Below are 23,828 nucleotides of genomic sequence, written 5' to 3' on the forward strand. Positions count from 1 at the left end.
AAGGAACCATGAGAACATCTGGTATGACTTCCTATATTTCAAAGCCATTCAGTTGCAGCCAATTAGCCCAGTATCGAGTCCAATAGCTTTACTGCATCTTCCAGAAAAGCATCCAGATCTGGACATACCAAGATATGGGAATGTGAACACATCAGAAGTTGGAGATTCATGACCTTACTTGATTTTGAAGCTCGCATGAACTAAAAAAAAATGCCCTGTTTCTAATTTGCTTTTCTTTGGCTTCACATCTAGCAATCAGTTTTGCACCTTTCTCCTCTTTAAAACTGAGCAACATTGCCTGGCAAGCGACATTCTTCGAATTTTGGAGGTTATTTGTTGTTGGTGGTGGTGATGGTTTGTTTGTTTGTTTAAATTTTTTTTTTTTTTAAATTTTTATCCTGACATCTGGACAAAAGGCTGATATATCGAAAGTATTTGTGAGTCAACTTTGCTGTAGTTTTTGGCTATTTAAAAACTTTTCACACTGTTGCTTGCATTATTATTTGTTGTTAATACATATTTCTCAAAACACTTTTGTTTAGAAAAATTAACAGAAATTGAACTTGCTGATGCAAAAAACAAACTGATACTTCTTGCTGAAAAGAGTGCTGTGACCGGCCTTGCCAAAGGGCTTCTGAACACCTCACCCATCTCCCAGCACAAATGTGTTGTACTTCAGTACTCTCTCCTCAACTCCTTTTGACCGGGAGATGGAGATAGATCTGTGTCTCACAACATCAAATCGTATTTTCCAGCTTTGAAACTAGTTCTGGAATCTTAATACGCATCCTATCTATTTTTCAGCAGCTATACCATTCACTCAGGCTCCTAACCCTGAAGGGCTTGATCATTGCTGTATTTTCTTCTTCCGGTTATTTGCCAAGGACATACTTTTCTCACCATTGCCAATTTACACCAGAAGCTTTTAAATTTTGTTCAGTATTATTCCTTCTTCCTGTTTCTGAGTGGGCAGAAATTTTAATGCCATATAAATGACCTTCTGAAAGAGGCTCATTTCAATTTCATTTTCTGAGCTCTATGACTTTCCCCCCTTCAACGAAATGTCATTGCTTTTCATTATTTTTAGTGTACTTAATAAATAGCAGCTGAAGACCTCTGAAGAGTCAGACACTTTTCTCACACAGATTTCTCCATCTTTTGTACTATATGAAATTCAAGAAAAAAAGCTGCCTTTTGGGTTGAGGAATGCAATAGCTGCACGCTGGCAGGCAGAAATGCCAGTGACGTCAGTGGTAGGAATGTGGGTAGCACCTAGCCGCACTGTTACTAATACTTGTAGCTTTTACCTCTGGGTCTGAAGAGCCACGTCATCCATCTAGCTGGAAGTCATGCTCTGAACTTGTTTTGGAGAGCTGGTGCGTGATTGTAAAGACTTACAGCCAAGGAATGTGGCTATGTCTTATACAGTGCTGGATTAAAGCATACAGGCTGGGGCAGGAGGGACTGTTGGCCTCCCAGGAACCACAGAGTGTGGAAAGGGAAGAGAATAATAAATATTAAGAGCAGTGGCCTCACAGGTGTACCCTGGAGCTTCGTCAGCAAGTGCAATTCCAGCACGCAAGGTATGGAGCAAAAAAGAACGTCGTTCTTTTGCTTGAGGATGATCACAAGACAGATGTATCTGAACACCACAGGCACAGCCAGTTACTGCATGTTCATGGGCTTCTGAATGTAAGCTATTAATGAGCCCTTCTGTAGGTTCATTTCATCAACTGAGGGTATCCAAATATTATATAAGGTTATGAAAAATGAGTCTTCATCTGAGACCTCATTTTTGCTGGTAGGAAGAGAGTGTTTGGACAGAGGCAGCTCATAAAAGAAAAAAAAAAGGATGTAAACTCTGTGGCAAAGCCTGTCATTTCTGGAAAATTCTGACTTCTTTCTGGGTATTTTTTCAGATCCATCACTTATGAAATAGTTGCACATCCCATGTTGCTAATATACAATCCCCACATGGCTCTAACCAGTTTTACAGGCAAGGAGCTGAGGTACAAAAGAACATGAGAAGAGCTGAAAGACTGAGCCACGGGGTAATTCTTTGGTGCAGGAAAGAGTTAGCCTGCTTTCCCTTGGCCATACTTACTTTCTCTTCTAGTCTTGCAACAGCCATGGGGGAGAAATAGCCAAGCCAAGGTAGAGCTGGGACCTGCTCCTGTGGATGTAGATTCAGAGGTCTCCGAATGGTGAAAGCATTTTGATGTGGGTATGCAGGCTCAACCCCTTCTTCTTATAAAAGAAAAAAAAAAAAAAAAAAGAAAAGAAAAGAAAAGAAAAGAAAAGAAAAGAAAAAAAAAGATATAAAATGCTATGAAGAGCCGAAAGGGATTTTTTTCATTTTTCTCCTTTTTTTTTTTTTTTTTTTCTTGGCCCTCTTGCTACTTCTGCGGGAACCCAGCAGTATTGTTTCCAGAAGGCTCAGTCTCTGTCACCCAAGTCTTTGGCATGTTTGGGGACACCCTTACTATTTCCCTTTCCTCCCCTGCAGAAGAGTCCAATGCAGCTTTGACCACAAAGCCCAGGAGGCCTTGGAGTTTGTCTGAAACAAAAGAAAAAGATTGCGAAAGGCAGTGGTGTCAAATAATGCTTCCATTTAGTAAGAATTTTGCTCCCCTTGCATTCCCAGGCAGCACCTGCTGTGTGAGGCTCTTGGCCAGATCCTCTGAGCCTCTGTGGTAAAACAAACAAAAACAGCAGGGAAAAAAATTCCTCTTTATAACGCCTGTTATCCTCAGGCTACCTTCCAACACTGCCTCGCCTCCCCATGTTGATGGTACTCTCCAGGGAAACAGGGTACTACGGAGCCAGAAAGCCTTGTGCAAATGGGCAGTTGAGCAATGGAGGAAGAGACCCTGTCTTATTGAAAACAAGACTGTTTTCCTTCTCTTCCTTCATGTCTAAATGCAGAAGGGTCCTTATTGATGTCTCCGCCAAATGAAAAAAGAAAAAAAAATTGACATGTTGTTACTTCCATGGCAAAAGCAATTAGTAATTAGCCTGTGTTAGGGGAAAACAGGGTTGGGAAGGAAAGGGATGGGCAGTCTGCCTGGAGGGGCTGGGGAGAGTGGTCTTTGGAGATGTTCATGTCACTCTCCTTAGCCCTTGTTATCCACTGTTCCTTCTCACATGCTTCAATGTTTCATAGTAGTTCTTAAGTAGTTTTGTGTTTTGGGACATGGTGGAACTGGCTGTGCTGGATGTTGTTCATGTTTATCCGCTGTCTGGATCAAATGGACCGCCTGCCTTTTACCTGCTTAGCCCCCGGTGCTGCCACACCACCAGCAATGCTAGTGGGGGCTTGTGCAGCCTTCAGGAAATAAGCAAACCTCTCACAGGGTCTAACACCATCTCTCCCACCTCACATGCCCCTGTAGCCACTAGGTGCTCTGCACACGATCGATGGAGGAAGAAAAAAGACTTTCAGGAACTTGTTTTTGATTCTACCTTTAGGCAACACCTTCCAGATAGTACTCTCTAGGCCAAATAGCCCTGTGTTTGATATAGACAGACTTACCGGCTGTTGCGATCACCTGGCCTGACCTTCGTAGCACAGGCTATTGAATAACTGCTGACATCCAACACAGGTACAAGGAGCCTGTAAGCCTTGCTGTTCACCCATGCTTGATCTCACCTCAGATAGAGCTCCAAGTCAAATGTTCTCAGGAGACCTTTGGATTTACACTTTGACTAGTCTCCCTCCCTTCCTTCACCCTTATTGCATACCTGATTGAGGGTAAAGAGAAGAACAAAGATGCAGGAAGATGGAGGTACATGCTACGAAAATCCAGGGTTTGTGGAAGCCATGAGAGCAGTACATGAGACCTTCCACTCTCTTCCTCATCAGAGCTTTCCCAAGGTGTGGGCCAACACCTGTGTACAACCCACCACGGATCATGTTCAGGAGAGACAACTCAGCTCCTCATTCTGTTGGAAGCAGTGTTTTAGCTCTGTAGGCTACCCATGTGTCTGCCAAGATGTCTCTGCGTTCTTCAAATGAAAGATGTTCTACAAAGGGCTCTCCTTCTGTGGACTTCTGCTTTGAGCAGCTGTGCTTGGTGTCAGATGTGCATGTCCTTATTTTCAAAAGTGCTACTGAAACATCACAGAAGAAATACAGACGTCACTCAGAGAGTCTCCATGGTCCAAGAGTGATGTCTTGCTTCACTGTCTGAAAGACTCTGCCTCTGGAGATGGCTTCTGTTTCTGAACACAGTCCCTGTACTTAGAACATGAGACATCAGTTTTGGCCAAATCAAGCAGTGGTGATGACAGAGTTGCAGCTTCTCCACAAAGTTATGGGACAGTTCCTCCAACCAGGTGTAGGTGTCTACTTGAGGATGACATGAAACACTCTGCAAACTTCTCTCTGTCAGCTAGCCCATTTATGACTGTAATGGGAGCTTGGATGCCTAGCTTATTTGTGAAGACCTACACTAGAGACAGCTGAAGTGAGGGAGGATGAAGAGAGAATGCCTGATATTTGGTCTTTCACTTCTGGACTGAAATCAAAGTGGAAATTATTTCAAAACCAGTCCTGAACTTCAGCCATACATTTTATACTTGGTAAGGACATCAGTAAGTGATGGTGAGCTGCCTCTGTGAACCCAGAGCCAAACAGGCCTTTTTGCCTCTAGCAATCTCAACACTACTCCTGTGACATTTTGCTGGCACTATCTGCTCACGTTTTCTTGAAACTTGCCCGCCTTGTTAACACAACTCATTGATTTCAGTCCGTGTTGCACTGTTGACTTAGGAGTTTTATCTATCACTTCATTTTCTGTAGCCAGAAGATTAACACTAGCATTAGCACTGGAATTACCATGAATGCTGCTGCTGAAGAAGATCTCAAGCCACCTGCCATAGTCCACTGCTCATGCTCGCAGAAGTAAACATCCCGTCTTAGCGTCTGTCCTCCAGCACAGGGATCTTTGCTAAACAACCACCCCCTGTTAGCAACTCCTCCTGACCCCATTCCTCCCTCTACACCCCTAAAACCAGCCACAGCACATTGGCTTTGCTGGGCAGCTTTGAGATTTCAGGCTAGGGTTAGCATTTAACTAGTCAGAATGGTGCAAGAAGCCCCTATAATTACTGCTGGGATTGTGCAGTGTAGGCCCCGTGTAATGAACTCGCCTCAAATAACCCAGCTTGAATGTCAGAGCCCGTGCTGTATTGTGTTCCACATTCTGGCTGTGGGAGCGCTTCCCCAGCAGGAGTCAGGGTAACAAATCCCTTGCTCTCGCAGGAGGGCCCCATAAAATGAATGATTCTGGATCTCACGCTCCTGAGGAGGTCTTGGTTACTCCAGCAGTCACTGCTTGTAGCGGGAGCGACCATAGGGGATGGAGGGAGGGAAGGGTGGTTTGGCAGCCTTTGCTGTATCATCACCCCGTGTTAGAGTGGGAAGGAGTACCAGAACTCTGCTCTCCCCTCCAATCTATACTTTTGCATAGATGTTAAATTAAAAAGAAACCAAAAAACAGACAGTGGATAAACCCTGAGGCTGAGAGTGAATCGAATGCATCCGCTTGAAATCCTGCACTGCTTCTGGTGATGGGAGGCTCCCAGTTCCTCCTGGCTCAGACTTCTCTTCAAGCAGCACCGATGTCAGTATGTTTATGGGGTGGCAAAAAACGAGACGGTTCCCTCCATGCTCCTTGTGTGCCACGGCCAAAACCTGAAGCTCCCTCCTGGAGTAGCTTGTGGCATCTCCTCCGCCAAGTCCTGCAGCTCAGCAGCCAGCACAGCCGCCTCTCTATCCCTGTCAGAAACCCGAACTCCCCCACTTCTCCTTGGGAGAGGGAGGTTGTTTCCTGAACTATCTCCAGTCTCTTGTTATCTTGCTTTCCTTGTCAGCCAGTGAACTGTGAAGCGGCAGCGGAGAGAAAAATGAACTCTGACCTCATTTTTCCCCCCCCACAATTAGTCAGAACTGTGCCTTTTATTTATATTTTTTTTCCTCCCCACTTTTTAAATGATTAATAAGACAATTTGGTCCTTAGCTTCTGCAGTGAGGCAAGTGTGCTGACAAAGCACTGTGATGTCTCTTCCAGGTCACCCGGCAGCAGGCCATGTCTTTATGAAAACATAAAAATTGGAGGGACTTATTTGAGGAATTTGGAGACTGAGACGCAGGAATTTTGCTCTTCAGACCCTGGCAACTGCATGTCTGCAGTGGTCTCTGAGCCGCAGCAACTGCCATGGAAAGGAATAGCTGCTAAACAGCAACCTGCAAGCTCTGAAAAACAGATTCATTTTCTTCTTTTGTTATGTCTCTTTTAAATATGCAACCACTACCCTCTGCCTGCTTTACATGGTGATGGCCTCGGGGTGTGCAGCAAGCTGAATCCAGTGGCAAATCACAGATCTGTAAACATCCTCCATGGCAATGCACAGGGGGATCCTCACTCCTGCTCGCCCTGCACCTGAGCATCCCTCCTCTATGTGTGCTTATGCCTCTCCCGAGTTTCCCAAGTTCCTGTTGCTGTGAAGAGAAGCAAGTTAAGGCCAGGCATAATCTGTTCTCTTAGATAGCCCTTCCTATGTCTGTGCCGGCTTCATGTCACCTAATGTATTTGGAGACAGAAGCAAGCCTCTCTGTGCTCCCAGGCTTTGCTGGGTAGGAAGGACTCACACTACAAGGATGCTCCTGTAGTGTCCAGACAGCGGTGGGCAGGCAGCAGAAGGACCTTTGCTGGGGTAGCCATAAATGGGTAAAGGACTGGAGGACAGCACTGAGGGAACAATCCTGCATTGGCCTCTGGTTGGTTGCTTAATGCTCGTTTGGCTTTCTCCCCTACCAGAAAGCAGTGCCTGCCCTCTGATCCTGTCAGTTAGAAAACATTGCTTCAGGAGTTGCTCTTCACACTGCTCCCAGCAGACCTCTCCATATCACTGGGGCTTTAGAAAACCAATGCCAAGCCAATGCATGCAATACGTTTAAGACATTTTAAAAGCAGATGAGTACACAAGTGGCATTTGTCAGCTCCAGGCTGCTGCCAGAAAGGTAGTGGGAACTGGTCGTTTTTGAAGGCATCCTCAGCACGTTAGAGAAATCATCTGCTCTTAGCTATCGCTGTGGAGTGGCCTGTAAGTGATCTGATTCTTGCCATACTGTGTTGTCTTTGTTGGGTGGCTGTTGGTCACCCGGTGGGAGGAGGAGGACATGCTCTTGGCTGAGGGACAGCAGTGGCATTGCCAGGGGACTCACTGAGTGGAGTAGAAGCCAGCGGGTGAGTATCGAGTCTCCTTCAGAGTCATGAATGCAGTGGCAAACTTTTCATTACAGCTCTTGATACCATCAATATGGTTAAATGGATTTCAAGGCTGCAGCACTTGTCTAAAAGAGGTATATTCTGGGATCAAGGCTCTTGGTTTCACCCAAAGACAATATGCACCGTAGGCTTTTGGTGGCCTTGGTTTCACCCATTCCATCCCCACCCTCTAGGTGACAGGGGCTGCATTAGTCCCTGCATCTGCTCTCAGCCCTTCTGCCCTTTGTGCTGACCAGCTCTGAGGCAAAGTGTTTCCCTGCCCTTTCTGGGAGGCCCCTCCAGCTCTTTCAGTCTTTCTCAGAAGAGCTGTTATCTGCCCAGATGTTCGTGAGGGGGAGAACTCCAAGAAAAGCCTTCTTCATTACCTCCAACAAACTCTCCCTTTTCTCTGGCAGATGCTTCCCACTCCTCCCACTGCACAGCTGGGGCAGGGAGAAGGAGATGTCAAAATTCACAGGGCTGGTAGATATGGTCTTACATGTAGCCACAGAAAAGGAAAGAAACAGCAGTCACTACCCCTGGACAAGCACTCTGAAGTGCCAGAGATGTCCTGCTAATTCATGTATGCCACTTAATAATTAAAAACTCCCATACAATCATTTAGCAAATGCTAGTTTTTAGTCATCGTTATGAATTTTTTACTGTAGTACCTCCCAGGAGCAAGTTCGATCGGGCTCCCGGCATGCTATGCAATTTGCAAGCAGTCAGGGAGGCTGAATTCCTTTCTCTAGGAGTTGACAGTCCAAATAAACAAGACAGACAAAGGAGAGGAGGGGAAACAGAAGCTCAGGGGAGGTGAAGTGAGTTGTCCAAGGTCATGCAGCAGGTCAGTGCCAAAGCTGGGAGCAGAACCCATGCTGCCAGCTCCTGCTCTCATGCCCTGTCTCCCCAGGGAAGACTGGGCCAAAATAATTTATGAGACAAAGAACTTCTATCACATTCCTCCTGGCACCATGAAATTCTTCAGCTTGTGCAAATAAAGCACAGTCAGCTAAAGAGGCAACTGGGCACAAGATATATTTTGGTTTGTTACGTCTTTGTTTCTTAACATTACTGATGTTAGAAAAAATTCTTTATCAGCTAAACTAACTCATCATCTGGACAGAAGTATCAGAGTCAAGAGAGAGCATTGCTTTGGGTAACTGATCTGCAGATCTGGATGGGGGGGTTTGAGGTTGGATGGTATCTGGAGGAAGAAAGGTGCTGGCCTCCAGCCCCTAAGCCAGCATGGTTTGGAGATGAGATTCCCTTCTGCTGCACACTGGCACTGAGACTACAGTGGAAGAGCCGACAAGCAGCCTGGGCTGCTGCAGGGAGAAAGGGGTTTGAGAAAGAGCAGTGAGCTGAGATGAAGTAAGGCATCAGCCATATTCCATCGTGACTTCCCTCTGGAGGGAGATGAAGAAGCTGACGATGCCTCACCAAGGCATCTTTGAGTGCAACTAGGCAACGGACCAACTCAGTCTGGTTTCAGAGCATGGTGGGGGTGGTGTGGATGCTACTCACAGGGAGATGATAATCTCAGGACTCACCCTGTCTCCCCTGAGAAGTAAGAAAGGCCTGTGAGGAAGCAAAGCAACATCCTTAGGAACTCACCTGTTCTTTGCATGTGGCAGAGCTGTTAATCCTTTTGCTCTCTCTGTCCCACTGCTTTCATGTCCCATAATTCACATTTCAGCTCTTTCTCAGGAAACAGAAGGTCCTGCTGTACACAACATCCATCCAGGTACACATATATACCCTACTATCAAAATGGTATCGGCCAGCTCTACCTTTACTTCTTTAGGCAACAGGGTGTTAGCATAATACTTATAAGCTTTTTTTTTTTTTTTTTTTTTAAACTATCTTTGACTAAACTCTGGTTGGTTTGTTATTATGCTGTTGTGGTAGGGAGTGAGGGCTGGAGGCTGGGCTAGGACATCTGATATGCATATGAGGGGCTGTCAAGTTCAGGACTCAAGCCCTTGTCTCCCCTGTGCCATGAGGCAATAATCTTCCTGAAACTAAACTGCCTTCCCTTCCCGTCAGTGTCATCCTTTAGGGACCACACTTCTGAGAAGAGCTGTGGCATCACTTGAACATATGTTTGGGAAGCTAGAGAAGTGACTGTTCTTATTTTTGCAATTGATTAAATGATCTTTCATTAACAGATGTTAAACACAAGAACTTCCACCTCCACTTTTCTCTCTCCCCTAACAAATTTTCTTGCAGCACAAGGAGGTCCTGATCAAAATGGTAGGGCTATGCAAGTGGAAGCTGGAAGCTGCTCAAGCCATCCTGGCTGGCTGAAATGTTGCTGGCTGATGTTGTTAATTATGTGCAAAAGGTTCATTATCTCCTGCATGATGTTTTGTTGCTCAGCTGCTCAACTGTTCTAAGGACATGTGCCACCCATGCCCTGGGTGGGGCCCTGATGTCTTCAGACCTCGTTCAGCCCATTTGAGGCTCAGGCAATTCTCAGAACAAGATGATGACCACAGCAGCATCTGCAGGAGCATATGGTAGTAAATCAGGGTTGGAATAGAATAGACAGCCTGAGAGACCCTATTTATGCCATATGAGAGGTCTCTGAATGGAATACTACTTGTATTGATCCATCTTCCCAGTATGAACCAGACTGCCTACCTGATAAAGGAGCAAGAAGGAGGAAAAAAAGAAAAGGAAAAAGAAAAATAAAACATAAATCTAATTAAGTAGCAAGGTAGTTTAGCACTGGACTCTCAGAAAGTCTTCAGTGTTGTTCCTGAGGTCAGGTTATCTGACTGAGGGGCTGCCACAGCTGTCCAACATTGCCTAACCTCTGGTGAAGCTCATCACAAAAACTCTGCCCGCAGCCAAACACAAGCAGTGAAAAGTGGCAGGAACCACTCATTCCATCCTACATCAGGCTTTGAAATGGTGATATCAGTATGGAAAAGCAATTAAAAATGCTGGGCCCAAATCTTCTGTTGGTGTAACTTTGATGTCGGTGCCACCAAAGCCAGGAAAGAGATTTTTGACTGATGTGAATGAGAGCACCTGAAGCTGCTCGCTGGGATGCCAGCTTCAACTTTGCCCAAATGTTTGGTTTCTTTGTTTGGCTGGTTGGTTGTTTTTTCCTGGAAATGGTAAGAGTCAATCAGAATCAGAAAGATTGGTTTCAGCAAGGTCAGAAATTACTGCAAGACAGCAGTCCTAAGGGTATTTCAGTGCCTCTACTTCTAGTCAAATCCCAAAGAGGGCATAGGAAGATGAAAGTTGAAGAAAATGTTGACTGAACTTTTCAAACTCAACAGAAGGGTCAAGTGTAGTTTTGGTTAAGTCCCAGGTGAAGGTCGGGTACAGGTCTTCATCTACCAGAGGATATTCACACGTACGTGGTTCAAACACGATGTCACGGCCGTTGGGTAGGAAGGGTAGTGAGGCAGTGGACTCAGCTCATTGAACACCTGACTGCAACAGGAAAAATACATGGTTTATAAAATCTGTCACTCTCAGCAGTTTCAGTTCTGTAAAGGGCTGAGATGTCAGTGGCTGAGCAGGTGCACAAGTTATCTGCCCACAGCCCCGTGGCCACGCAAAATCTCCATGACTCCAGCCATGCCATGCATGGGCACCCATGCGGCACACAGCCCCACGAGGGCATGAGGCTGCCATGGCTTAATCCCGCTCATGCAAGAAGAGGGGGAGGTGCCCAGGGCCAAAGGGCTGCTGTGAGATTCAGGGTGCAGTAGGACTTCACAGAATCACAGAATCATAGAATAGTTTGGGTTGGAAGGGACCTTCAAAGGTCATCTCGTCCAACCTCCCTGCAATGAGAGGGACATCTTTAACTAGATCAGGTTGTCCAAAGACCTGTCCAGCCTGACCTTGAATATCTCCAGGGATTGGGCATCTAACACCTCTCTGGCCAACACGTTCCAGTGTTCCACTACCCTCATTGTAAAAGATTTCTTTCATGTGTCTAACCTAATTCTCCAGTCTTTTGATTTAAAACCATTACTCCTTGTCCTATCACAACAGGTCCTACTTAAAAGTCCATCCCCATAGGCCCCTCTTAAATACCGAAAGGCCACCACAAGGTTTCCCTGGAGCCTTCTCTTCTCCAGGCTGAACAACCCCAACTCTCTCAGCCTGTCCTCACAGGAGAGGTGTTCCAGCCCTCTGATCATTTGTGTGTCCCTCCTCTGGACCCTCCTCAACAGGTCCATGTCTTTCCTGTACTGAGGGCTCCAGAGCTGGATGCAGTACTCCAGGTGTGGTCTCACCAGAGCAGAACAGAGGAGCGAAATCACCTCCCTTGATCTCCAGGTCATGCTCCTTTTGATGCAGCCCAAGGTATGGCTGGCCTTCTGGGCTTCATGGAGACCCCCCTGCAGTGCCAACAAATCCTTGACTCAATCCTCTGTGCTTCCACCAGTTTTTTGTGTGATGTCGAGCAAGTCAGTCAGACCTCATTTTTTAAGAAGCCCTCAGGAGACTGTGGAGATGAATAAGCAGAAAACTGAGGAGATGAGGGAAGGATGCCATGTAAGCACAAAGGATGAGAGTTAGGAACAAATGTCCATTCACCCATTTCAAGACAAGGCTAAGGGCCCTGCTCATTCATGCACTTCTGAATTCACATAAATATTCTTTAACAGGAAAGTAAATGTCACTTACAGGTAACCTGTGCTCCTGTTTAGATCAGAGTTTTGAGCAATCCAAGCAGGTCTTTGGGGTTGTTTTCCTCCATTCTTCACTCTCTTTCCCAGTTGACAGAGCTTGAATTTGCCAGAAACAGCAAGCAATATCAGAGAAATGGATCAACCATTAATAAGGGTGGACAATGGTTAGGGATGTAGCTAAGTCCTCTGGTTATATCTAACCAGCTGGCTTCTGTATGTGTGTCATTGAGTTTTGTTTTTGGCAAGCTAGCCCTGGCTAAAGTCTTTTCAGGAGTTAATGAGCCAGAGGAGAGTCATCTTCCCCATGGGCACATTTTGAGCCTAAGGTTCTTGCAGGTTTTCTTGGCTACTACACATAGGAGCCGGGCTGTGATCAGGGTTGCTGAGGCTCTCTGCCAGAGGGCTTGTAGAAAACCTGACTTTCCTCTCGGCAGAGCATCAAGAGCTTCTCTTAGATCAAGGTAAAAACAACTGGTGTTTGGGCAAAGGCAACATCTGACCCAGTGCAACATCAGCTTCAGGCATCACCAGAAAGAGACATTTCAGGGCTACTGCAGTGTACATCCAGCTGCCACAGCTGAACTCAGTTGAGGGCTGTTGGGGGCACATGCATGTTTCAGCCTCTCCTCCTATTCTTTGCTTTCGTCTGGATCAGTTCCTCATGGGAAAAGGGCTCAGAGTACTCACAGCACAGGAATGGCTGATTGTTTGGCTGCCTGGCTGTGGCCACATGAGAAGGAGGACATCCAGCAAAGCTGCTCACAGCAAAACCATCCCTGGGACTTCCCTGTTTCGCAAAGAAACCTGTTCAGAAACATCCCAGGATCCATACAGTAACACTCGTTGTCACTAAAACCTGGGTTTGCTCTTCAGTCATCTGTTTAGCATCCTCAGCCTGCTGATATAAGAAGAACAGAAAGGGTGTCCTGATGTCTTTCTGGGTTGTGTCTGAGTTGATAGTTGGTACATAACAACAAGAGGAGAGAGATTGCCAGATTCAATAATCAAAGAAGGAAGGAAGGAAGGAAAAAAGAAAGAAAAGAAAGAAAAGAAAGAAAAGAAAAAGAAAAAAAAAAGAAAAACAAAAGAAAAGGAAAAAAGGAAAAGAAAGGAAAGAAAAGAAAGAAAAGAAAAAAGAAAAGAAAAGAAAAGAAAAGAAAAGAAAAGAAAAGAAAAGAAAAGAAAAGAAAAGAAAAGAAAAGAAAAGAAAAGAAAAGAAAAGAAAAGAAAAGAAAAGAAAAGAAAAGAAAAGAAAAGAGAAAAAGAAAGGAAGAGAGGAAGAAAGAAAGAGAGAAGGAAAGAAAGAAAGAGAAAAAAAAGAAAGAGAAAGAAAGAAAGAAAGAAAGAAAGAAAGAAAGAAAGAAAGAAAGAAAGAAAGAAAGAAAGAAAGAAAGAAAGAAAGGAAGGAAGAAAGAAAGAAAGGAAGGAAGGAAGAAAGAAAGAAGCCACAATATCTAATGCTTGTCAAAAGCAGGGTGGGGTGGGGCAGCAGGGTGGGAGAAGTGGGGAAGTTCTTTTGGGGTTAGTGGTAGAAATTAACATTTTGGTGAGGAGTCAAAGTTTGCCGTCAGTGAAATGAGTTTAACCACTTCAAGTCTACTACCTCTGCCTCTTGAGTAACATGCAAGCAGCTTTGAACACTGACAAAAACAAGTTTTCACTTAAGTCAGCACTCCCAAGCTCATGCAAAGCTAAAAGCGGGAACTGCAGGCCAGTTTTTGCTTCTCTCACAAGCAAGGCCATCAGCTGTATCCTGACCTCCACATATTTTTGGTAGGTGATAGCTTAAAAGGAGGAATGGCAAGCACAGGAATATGAATTCACCAAGAGCCACCTGAATCCTCCTCTCATATGTGAACGGGAAACCATAATGAACCGTTTCAGAAATTCCAGCAAAGTTCAGAGCTCTGAGATGGTCCATATAGTCTGGAAATTTTAAAATAAATCTCCTGACTTCTGAATTGCACAGAAATCTGGAAGCAACCTCACTCCTTGCTCAGATGCTGTGTGAGACTGGCAACATTGCCAGGCAGGGGAAGAAAACATCTTGATTTAACCTATAAACAATATTCAACATGGCAAAGGCCAGAGTCACTCAAAGGAAATATACCTGGGACATAAAGCAGTTTTACTGAGGTTCTCTTTAACTGAGGACCGATTAATTCTGATCTGTCATGAAGGATGCTTCAGATACTGGCCAAAACCATTTGCTATGAGATTTACTCTCCCAATTTTGAAAACCTTGTTCCCAGCTTTTCTCTGAGCCTCAGATCTGTGCCTGCTCCTGTTGGTGTTTCTGGACATGGTTGAGTTCCAGCAAAGTGATGGAACTTGGGAAGTTGTGCTTAAAATGCAAAGGGTCTGATAGGAACGATCCCAAATTGGGCTCAGAGAGAAGAGTGAAAAAGCCATGCTGCATCGACAGACTGATGGTCTTGCCTTCTCAGGGCCTCATATAAGGTACTTAAGATCCCTGCAAAAGCTAAGAAAGGAACTCTTAGAGGATTTATTAATACACAAAAGAGGACCAAGCTCTTCCCTCCACCACCCCAAAATACGACTGTATTTTAAAAATACTTACTTCATGCCTTGTGTAAAATCTAGCATTTCCCACATGGTATCTGAAAACATGCCCTATTTTTGTCACACGGGTCTCAGCCTGCTTAGCAGCTGGATTTTAAGAGGAGAAGAGCTGTAGCTCTGATTAAGTATGTGTGTGTATTGCTATGAAGCACAGCATGAGGGCAAAGACTCATGCTGCTTGGTGAAAAATCAGTAGACTAAGTGGTGATATTCTGTTTCCCAATCCTGTGAAAATTTCCAGAATATCAGAAATGTTTTTTACTGGTTCCTGAATCAGGACAAAGCCAGAACTTGAGAAACTTTGTTGAAGCTTGAGTTACAATGAATATGTCCAGAGAAGATCAATGCCAACTAGACATTTCAGTGCTGACCTATCCCAACCTTTTACCTCCATGTTCACCATATTCATAATACTATTACTGAACCTAAAATATTTTTGGTGCAGGTTTTCCTAGACCTGAAACCACTGCCAAAAGACTGCTTGCATTTGCTGATATTGAAACTCTACTTTTTCCTTTTTTTTTTTTCCCCCCACAGGTAGCTTTGTTTTGGAGTAAATGGCATTTTTGGATTAAAAAACTGAAAGTCTTTCAAAGGAAAACTCCTGACCACATTGAAGAATGAGATAAAACAAGGGCCCTGTAGTTTTCATATCAAATTGGCCTGAAAAGCTTTGCTTCAAGACACTTTATTGGGCAAGAGTAGCTCAGATGGATAGTAGGAGAGCTGCTTGCTGAGCCGTGTTGTCATCCCTGTGACTTACTCATGACCCTGTGGAAGGATCTCAAGGAACTGGGACCTGTTTTTCTGCCAGAGCAGACAGGTTTTGTGCTGCAGTGAGGGAAGCACATGCAAAACAAAAGGCATACAACAGCTCCTTTGGATGTGGCTCTGTGTGCCCCTGGCAGAGCTGCGGCCACTGCGATGGGATGAGTGGGATCTGCACGTCCAGTACCACTGGCTTCCCGGTAAGTTTCCACGAGTGGATCCATCTTCTATGCCAGCCTGCCCTGGGACACTTTCATTTGCCTTCTCTCCCTCCACTAGCTGCACTTCGAGCCAGGGAGAAGGAGCCAGGGAATGCGCTGAAATACCTCTTTCCCCAAACCGCAATATTTGCTGCTGCTGCCGTTCGGTCCTATCTGATAAAACAAAACACTAACAGTGAAACTTGCTCCGCTCACTTCCTCCCTCTGACGGGGGAATGAGCTCAGCACGCCCTGGCGTCTCAGCCAAATCCCACAGGGGTAATTTAATCACATTCCTGCTCCATCTGCCTCAGTTACCCCACTTGGATGTGTTATGTCTCCCTGCTTCCTGTTGTGGCATCCTTGGCATTCCCCACCGCGCTCCCAGCCACATTGCTGCTCCCTGTACGTCACTGCCCAGGACACTTCACCAGCACACACGCAAGCTGTCAGAGGCAGTGGGACACATTCCTGGGATAGACAGGTAAAAGCTTGTTCAGATGTATTCATCCCACGGCTTCTCAATCATGGCAGATTTGGGGGTGAGCGCATATTTGATTTTTGCCTTGGCACCATATTGAGAGAAAGGGGCTAGGGGGAGTTCAGATTTAGGATTGATTTTAGGGGATTGATGGCACCTGCCAATTGGGTGATTGCCTCCTCATGAAGTTTGCTATTGGAAGTTTAGTGAGAATTTTAGAGCACAAAACTCTTGAGTGCTGAAAGCCACTGTAAAAACATGTCCTAATGAGCAAATTAGCAGCAGATTCCCAGACCTCATCAGCCAAGGTTCTGCATGCGACCCTAAATGATGGAAAAATCTATTTTAAGAGTGTTCAGGGAACTTCTGAGGATGTGATTTTTTTTTTTTTTTTGTACACTGAATGTAATATTTTGTGTGCTGCTGCAAATACAACCTCTGCTTGGTACCGAGTCCAGACACACAAGGTGCTGAAAGACAGTGGGTAGGGTTCTCTTTGGGGAAGTGTAAGAGATGAGATACCCTTTGGAAGCATCCACTTTCAGCCAATATCAATGTCTTGCCTCATAGGTAGAAATATATTGGACACAAAAGGCTTGATTTTCAAAGTTCAATCTATTTGAATTCTTGTCCATTTAAATATATGGGTGAATGAGGGACTGAATCATGAGTGGTTGGGGTAGGAGGTGGGAGATGATGAAAATAGGGCACAGAGTAGAGTGCAAAGAACACCAACAATTACGTGACGTCACTGCCCATCTTGCTGAAAAAGTCACATAGGTAAAATACATTATGATTATTGTCAGTAACTTCCAAACTCTCAAATGTTTTTTTCCATTAGATTTTCCAAACATCTTCAGATCTATCTGCAAAATCTTCATCAATTGTTGGCTTTTTGCTTGTTTGATTGGCATCTGGTCCTGAGGCCACATCCTCCAGGCAGGGCTGAGTTGGAGGGCAGGCTGTCTCCTCAATCCACCCCCATGGATGACTCTGGTCCAGATTTTGTCCTGCATGGATGTTGGGATGTGTATCAACTTTGCCTTAGCCTGGAAACATGCAGGAGCACACCACATTGCAAGCCACAGTGATGCTCCTTGGGCTGTCTTCCATCACTGCAAATGTTGTAAATGGATTTAGAAGTGGGAAAACAGTCAAATGAGTGGATAGAGGAGGTCTGGCTTAAACAAGGGAGGTACAGCTCAGCACTAGCAACCATGGATATCACTGGAGGTCGCCAGGGTCAGGCACATGAAGATCACAAAAAATATCAGGCAGCATGAGGGAAGACCTTGCTGTTTGGCTTCTCTTCCCTCCCCTTCCCTCCTGCTCCTGTTCATCCCCCACAATGACACATCTCTCTTGGCCCACTGGACTTTAGACTCATGTGTGTGTTTTGGGCACTGAGTTCAGAGCCCAAAATTAGAAAGATTATGAAAACAAAACAATTTTGTGACACAGCCTAGCTGGAACAAAAGTATTTCTGCTACCCTGCCTGACACCCCAGATGGGGGAGCACCCACGAGGTTGCAGTCCCCCGCCCCAAGCATGTGCCCAGCCTGCCCTGTGATGATGGGGGTACAAAAGCCCATGGGGAATCCTCATTGTAGAGACTATCTGCTTCCAAACACCCCCATACCAAAGCCACGGTCCATGCCGCACCCTCATCAATGCAGTGCTCCGTATGCCCCTCTCTGGTGCTCACCTCCAGGCCAATGCTGCTCACCACTGGCACAGGCGCTTCTCACTGAGGAGAGCAATTAATTGCTGCTTGTGTGGCAGAGCATAGACCCAGGTCCACTGTGCACACTGGGAGAAGTGGATCCCAGCCCTGCTCCTGGCTAAGCAGAGCAGCTGGTAGTTTTATAAAAAAAAAAAAAAAAAGACAAGTTAGAGGAGGCAGGCAGAACAACCTGCTCCCAAAACTGCTCTGAGATGCTCAGCCTCAGAAATATGCCAAATTTGACAGTCCCAGGACTTCAAAGCGTAGGCAGAGAATGGCTTACCTGCAGTGTGGGTTTGCCAGCCTCTGTGGTGCTGCCCCTGCAAAGCCCTGCTGTGGGGTGAGGAGATGGCTGCAGGGGACCACACGGCATGTGAGGGAGATGTTTGGGAGGGCTGGGGGACCTGAGAGAAGCACTGCCTCAGCTTCCAACTAGTTGTCAGGGCTTATGAGTGGCAGAATTAACTGCTGAGAACTTCATTTGTACCTTGAAAGCATCCTGTTGTCTGAGATGAGCATCAGCCAGAGAGAAGACATGCCAAAATCTAAGCCAGAAAAAAGAATTTTTTACAGGAAGGAAGAAGCAAAGAGATGAGTCCATCTGTCCATTTCACCTGCCTCTTCCAAATGAACTTGCCTGTGGGCACCTGTGGTGTTCATCAAAACCTCTTGGGAACTGGTCATGCCAGGCAGTTCCAGCATTTCTGTCCTCAGCCCTGGGCACGCCAGCTCCATCTTTACTGTACTAACTTCTCAGCACATGTTCCACGCTCTGAGTTGATCACCCTGGGATGAGAGGACAGGTTTGGATTTACCAAACTAAACACTACATGTCTCTTAAATGTGCAAGCCAAGCTCTCTGGGGCCTCACATGTCATTTGTTGCTCCAGACTATGCCAATTTTGGCAATTCCTTGCCAGTAATGTATCCTCAATCTCCAACTTCAAGCATCTTAGCTTGGGAATGGGGAAGGCTTTCTGTTACTGAAGTCTCTCTTGTACTGAAGAGAAAGGACCACTTTCTCCAGGCAACACGTGAATAATTCCAAGCAAGTGGAGCCCAGGCTTGGCAGCATGACCTCTGAGGCAGTATTGCTGTAAAACCAAATGTGAAGGTGTCCTCCAGCCCCATTACACAGAGCAGGGATAGTGGGATGGGTCTTTTGTGAGCCCTTCAGGGGGCATCCTTGCTGGGAACTTTGAAGCTGGTTGGTTTGGCAGCTAAGGAAATAACCACAGAGCTGCAGGAGGGAAATGGAGAGCAAACATGGGAGCAGGCTACATACATGAGGCTTCATTTTTTGCAACAGTGGCAGAAGACCTTCAAGTGCAGAAGGGAATGAAGATGCCTGGGTGCTGCATGGTTCCCCACTTCACAACACAGGGAAAGACTGATTTCATTGCTTTCATGCAGATTGTCACAGGTGATGTAGTAGCAGTGGTGGCAAAGAGCTCCCAAGGTCCTTTCTGCCCATGGCTCCCCAGAGTGGAGGTGAGAAGCTGTCAAAGGGCTCAGCAGAAGCTTGGCTGTCACTGAGGAATTCAAACTGGATCCAGTCACACAATGAGACAGGGATCATCCTCTTTTCCTATCTCCTCAGTCTGCAAACTCCCAGCAGCTGACTGGGACTGGAGACATGCGCAGATGGAAAAGTCTGTAAGAATGGCACGGACTTTCCAGACCCGGGCTCCAGCATTCCTGTCTTTCCTCACGTTAAAAACTCGAGAAGAGAAAACACATGGTCCCACACGGGTGGTATATGAGTAGCACTGGAGCAATTGGTGTACAGTTTTGAGGAAGGGGATGGAGGCATAGGCACAGCTTAGTTTGAGATTTGTTCAATTTGCTCAGTTACTATAAATCTTGCAAGATATGTTTAATGGCCAAATTGACCTTATCACAGGAGTCTTTGAAAATAATAGACAGTTCAGGGTTGATGCTGGCTTTACATTAAATATATACAGAATATTTATGGCACAAACAGAAACATCAGGACACTGAGAAGGCAATGTCAAGCCCTCACAGTTTTGGGAGTTAGAGAACTGATATGTGTTGCATATCAGTTCATTTGCATTTAAAGTTGCCAATCCAAGATATGAAAGATTGGATGTGCAGAGATTGTCAGCCTATGGGACTGGACCTGGGAGCAGCCAAAGGCACACTGAAGATGCACAAAGACCTACAAAAAAAACTAATCAGGAAAAATTAAAATTTATATAGCTCATTCTACGTATCAAAATGAGTGGTTATACTTGGATGATAATCTCTTGTTGGCTCATTTCCCCTCACTATGAAATTAGGATGATAGCTGGCTCTTATCTCATAGGTAAGCTACAAAGATCTATTCATTGAAGTCTGGGTAATATTTGTAAAAGATGCAGACACTAGGGTGAGACCATCACAGAAACACCCAGAAACTAGAGCCTAAGTTCAGACAATATTTTCTAAGTGGGAGACATCAATCTTGTGACAATGTTTAGTTACAATAACTTTTATCTCTCCCATGCCAGTCAAGCCACTTAATCATTGCATTTGATGGATGCTGGGGCAGTAATGGTGGCAATTGCTCATTGTCAGGCTGATACAGAGGTCATGGGCTTTGCAAAGCTTTGGATCAAAATCCAAAACAGCCCCTGTCACGTCTGTCAGGTTTAAAAGAATAATAAATTCACCAATTTAGCTTTGGTGTTGGGTGGTAGCTGGTGCCACCTTTATCTGTCTCTCCTTAGAAAATAAACCAAGCACCACCATCCCCATCGCAGCACAGTGATGCTGCAACATGCTGTTAATCTTCACACTGTGAGGTTTGGGGGGAGGTGAGGGAGAGCACAAATTCGCGTGTGACTCAAAAACTCTGCAAAACCTCTCCTGCCAGACTAGAGACAATTTCATGGAACGGCTCAGGTGCCCCTGAGCTTTGTGAGGTATGTTGATCCTGGTGAACCAGACCATGAATGCTCTTTGGAGCCTGCCACAGCTGTGGCTCACTGTTATTGCAATAGTGGAAAAAAGACAAAAAAGGATTGCCATACTGTGGTTCACCCTTAATCCTTTAAAAATTAGCACGCAGTCTCCAGCATTAACTATCCCAGACAGTCCAAGCAAGGTGCAAGAAGCAGGCACAGATAAACCAGCTCTGACGTGAGCTGTTAATACCAAAACATAATTTTAAAATTCCCTTTCCCAAATTTTGTTAACATACACTATCATGAAGTTCTTCACAGTGTTGTTGCCTACATGCACCCCCATTCCCTTTTGAATGTAGCTGTACTCTTGCAGGAGCCCAAGACAACTGTTGAACCACACCGTGTGTCCAGAGACAGACAGAGATGGGTGAGGATGAAGCCACAGGAGGAGTGGATGTGATGGGGGAGATGGGAGGTTGGGGCCCATGGGAAGGCACAAGTGTGGCAGAGATGGAGGGAGCACTGTGTGGACTTTATTCTCTGGCTACAGGAACACCAACATCGAAATCTCTGCCTGGATCTGGATTTGTTGACACAAAATCCACTGCCTGAACACTGGGGGTTGGAAGCAGTTTACCTGTTATGTTCCCGGTGCTATCTCAGGAATATAACTCTAGGGGTTAGAGCAGTTGTAGTATATCTGCCTGTCTCTTATCTCATGTGCAACCTCCTGGGTTGAAGACATAATGTACTGTCTATCCTTTCTGTGATAAAAATAAAGCACATAAAAACACACACACACACGCACACACACACACACACACACACTCGCACACTCCCAGGCCAAAAATTCCCTTAAGGGAACATACTGTGACTAGATAAGAAGGTATTAGCTGGCACGTAGTTACCTCTTCACTTCCTAACTGGGACACTGAGGGAAAGGGTGGAGTTTGGGCTGGTGGGGGGCCACAGGAGGAGACGGGGGAGAGAGAAATGTCATGGAAGGGCTGGCAAGAGGTAAAAAAGAGTGCCCTGGAGAACAGCTCAAGGAAAAAGAAGTCAAAAGCAGACAGGACATATTTAAAGCTTTAGCAGCCCTGCCAGACAGCTTTAAAATCTGACCTTTTTGGGACTGTGGGCAGCAAATCTTGCTAGCCCTGCCCTGAAGAACTGGATAGGGGATCTTTGAGGCTCAGAGCACCAACTTCTACACAAAATAAAAACAGGTCCTGGAAGCTCCTGGAGGGCTGACACATGTGTCATGTGTGATACCACACACTGCATCTTCCTGGTGCTCTATCCACCACAACCCCTGAAAGTCAGCCTTCCTGGTGAGAGTGATCCGGTCTCTTCTGCGGGTTGATTTTTCTATCTCTCCTTTGCCACTGATTCCCTTCACTGGTCCTGGGTAAATTTCCTCATTGCCCTGTTGCAACATCTTCTGCTGAATGACGGGTATAATTTGCGTCACCTCCTGGGCATGCAGGGAGGCTCTGCCACCAGGGTCTGTGAGCTGTGTCCAGTATGCCAGAGGCTGGTGGTACTCGAGAAACACTGAAAAGAGCTTTGAAGGAGAGGTGGCAGTGAAACAGAAGGGAATCCAGAGACTCAGCATCTCTACAAACCAATCCTTGCTAAAGCCCCCAAGCCCAGTGTAGCACCCAGGATCACCAAATGCAAACCCACTGCTCAGTTTTTCATTCACTCTTTGAGTTCTCCTTGTATATCCAAAGTACTATAATGGATAAGGGAGAATTGCAAACATAATCAGTTCTTATAGCCAGTATTTACACAGGAGCTTAAAGCAATCAGAGCTACGTAAGTGCTTTCTATCACCACCTTCTGCTGGCCTCATGGTTTGGTTTGACAACAAGCAAGGTTGCAGCAGTCGCCACGCTATGCTCTTGTACTACTCTGCATCCAGCAAATCCCCATAAATTCACCCTCCTACAACTCTTGTTTCCCTTGCCCTTGAGCAGCTTCAGAAAGAGTTATTCTTAGAAGTCCAGCAACCTGATTAAATTTTCACTTTATCTTGCTTTCAGACATGAGGCAATAACCTGGGTTGTACCCTGCCTCCACTCTTGACTCTCCCTGTGCAGGGAAGCCAACAGTGCCAGAACCCTGCCAAAGATGCATTTTACAGATATATGCACAGCTCAGCTGCCAGGAGGATGCCAGTGGCACAGATGATTACCAACCACAGTCATGGCTCTTTGGAAAAAATTTCACAACTAATTGGCTTAGCCATTGGGGTAAAATGTGTATTTCCCAAAAGAGTGCATCTCATTTTCTCTTCAATTGGTGGGTTCAAGTCTTGAGTCAGAGCAAAAAGCTAAAATTTGTGTAAAGCCCAAGTACTTTAGAAGAACATAAAACTTCTTTTTCTTTTAGTCTCTTTTTAGTATTTTTATGAAAAAGTTAATTCAAACTTTAACAACTGTGCTAGCTTGAAGTAGCAAAACATTTGGTTCTGAAAATGTCAATATTACATATTTGGACATTTTCTGTGTTTGGTTTTTTTAAACAAACAAAACAAAACACTGAAATTTATACTGGCTTTGCCAAAAATGTCAGTTCCATCTAAATGACATTTTGCAATGAGAAACTGGTTTATGCTTTTTTTCGCCCCCTTTCGCTGACTGCTTGCACTGAACTCTTCAGAAAAAGCAGCTGTCCGGGTTATACTGGGAACACACACTTTGTGTGTGTGCAGGGGTGTCTGCACATGCAAAACCACCTGTGGTTGTTGGTGTCTGTATGGGAATCAGCACACCAGGAAAATGCAGCCCCTGCTTGGGAAGCCTTCACCTGTTGCTTGCTCGGGTTGAGCGAGGGAGCTTGTGCTTGGCTAAGGACACAAATTCAAGCATCTTTTCCCTTGACCACATGGACGAGTCCTTTCAGAAGGGCAATGCAGCCATTTACACCTGTGCTGCTGGATCCAGCGCTGGTGCCAGCCAGGCCCCGCTGCTGCGCTGCGATAATGCCGCCCCGCTGGCAGACCCTCAGGCAGGGCCAAAACCACACTTGCCCTGGGTGCTGTGGCAGGGTGCTGTGAGAAAGGACAGCTTGGCGGCAATCATTAACACAGGTCACACTGCAAACAGCAGCCTTCAGACCATTTGAGTCAGTGAAGCGTACTTCCCATGGGAACTCTTAGTCCTGGCTAACTTGAGGCAGGACCAATTAGAGCAGGCAGTAAATACACTTAGCACGCTCAGGAAAA

General features: G+C 45.6%; 1 long non-coding RNA gene across 1 annotated transcript; it reads right to left on the reverse strand.

Annotated features, from left to right (window-relative positions):
• Nucleotides 1-515: 515 nt before the first annotated feature.
• LOC139828089 (uncharacterized) lies at nt 516-12,240 on the reverse strand. Its single transcript, XR_011739307.1, has 3 exons — nt 11,934-12,240; nt 8,889-10,724; nt 516-2,247 (listed from the first exon to the last, which is right to left on the reverse strand). It is a non-coding gene; the product is annotated as an uncharacterized lncRNA (long non-coding RNA).
• Nucleotides 12,241-23,828: the final 11,588 nt, after the last annotated feature.

This window comes from Patagioenas fasciata, chromosome 5 (genome assembly GCF_037038585.1).
Source record: "Patagioenas fasciata isolate bPatFas1 chromosome 5, bPatFas1.hap1, whole genome shotgun sequence".
In the NCBI taxonomy this organism is placed as follows: Eukaryota; Metazoa; Chordata; class Aves; order Columbiformes; family Columbidae; genus Patagioenas; species Patagioenas fasciata.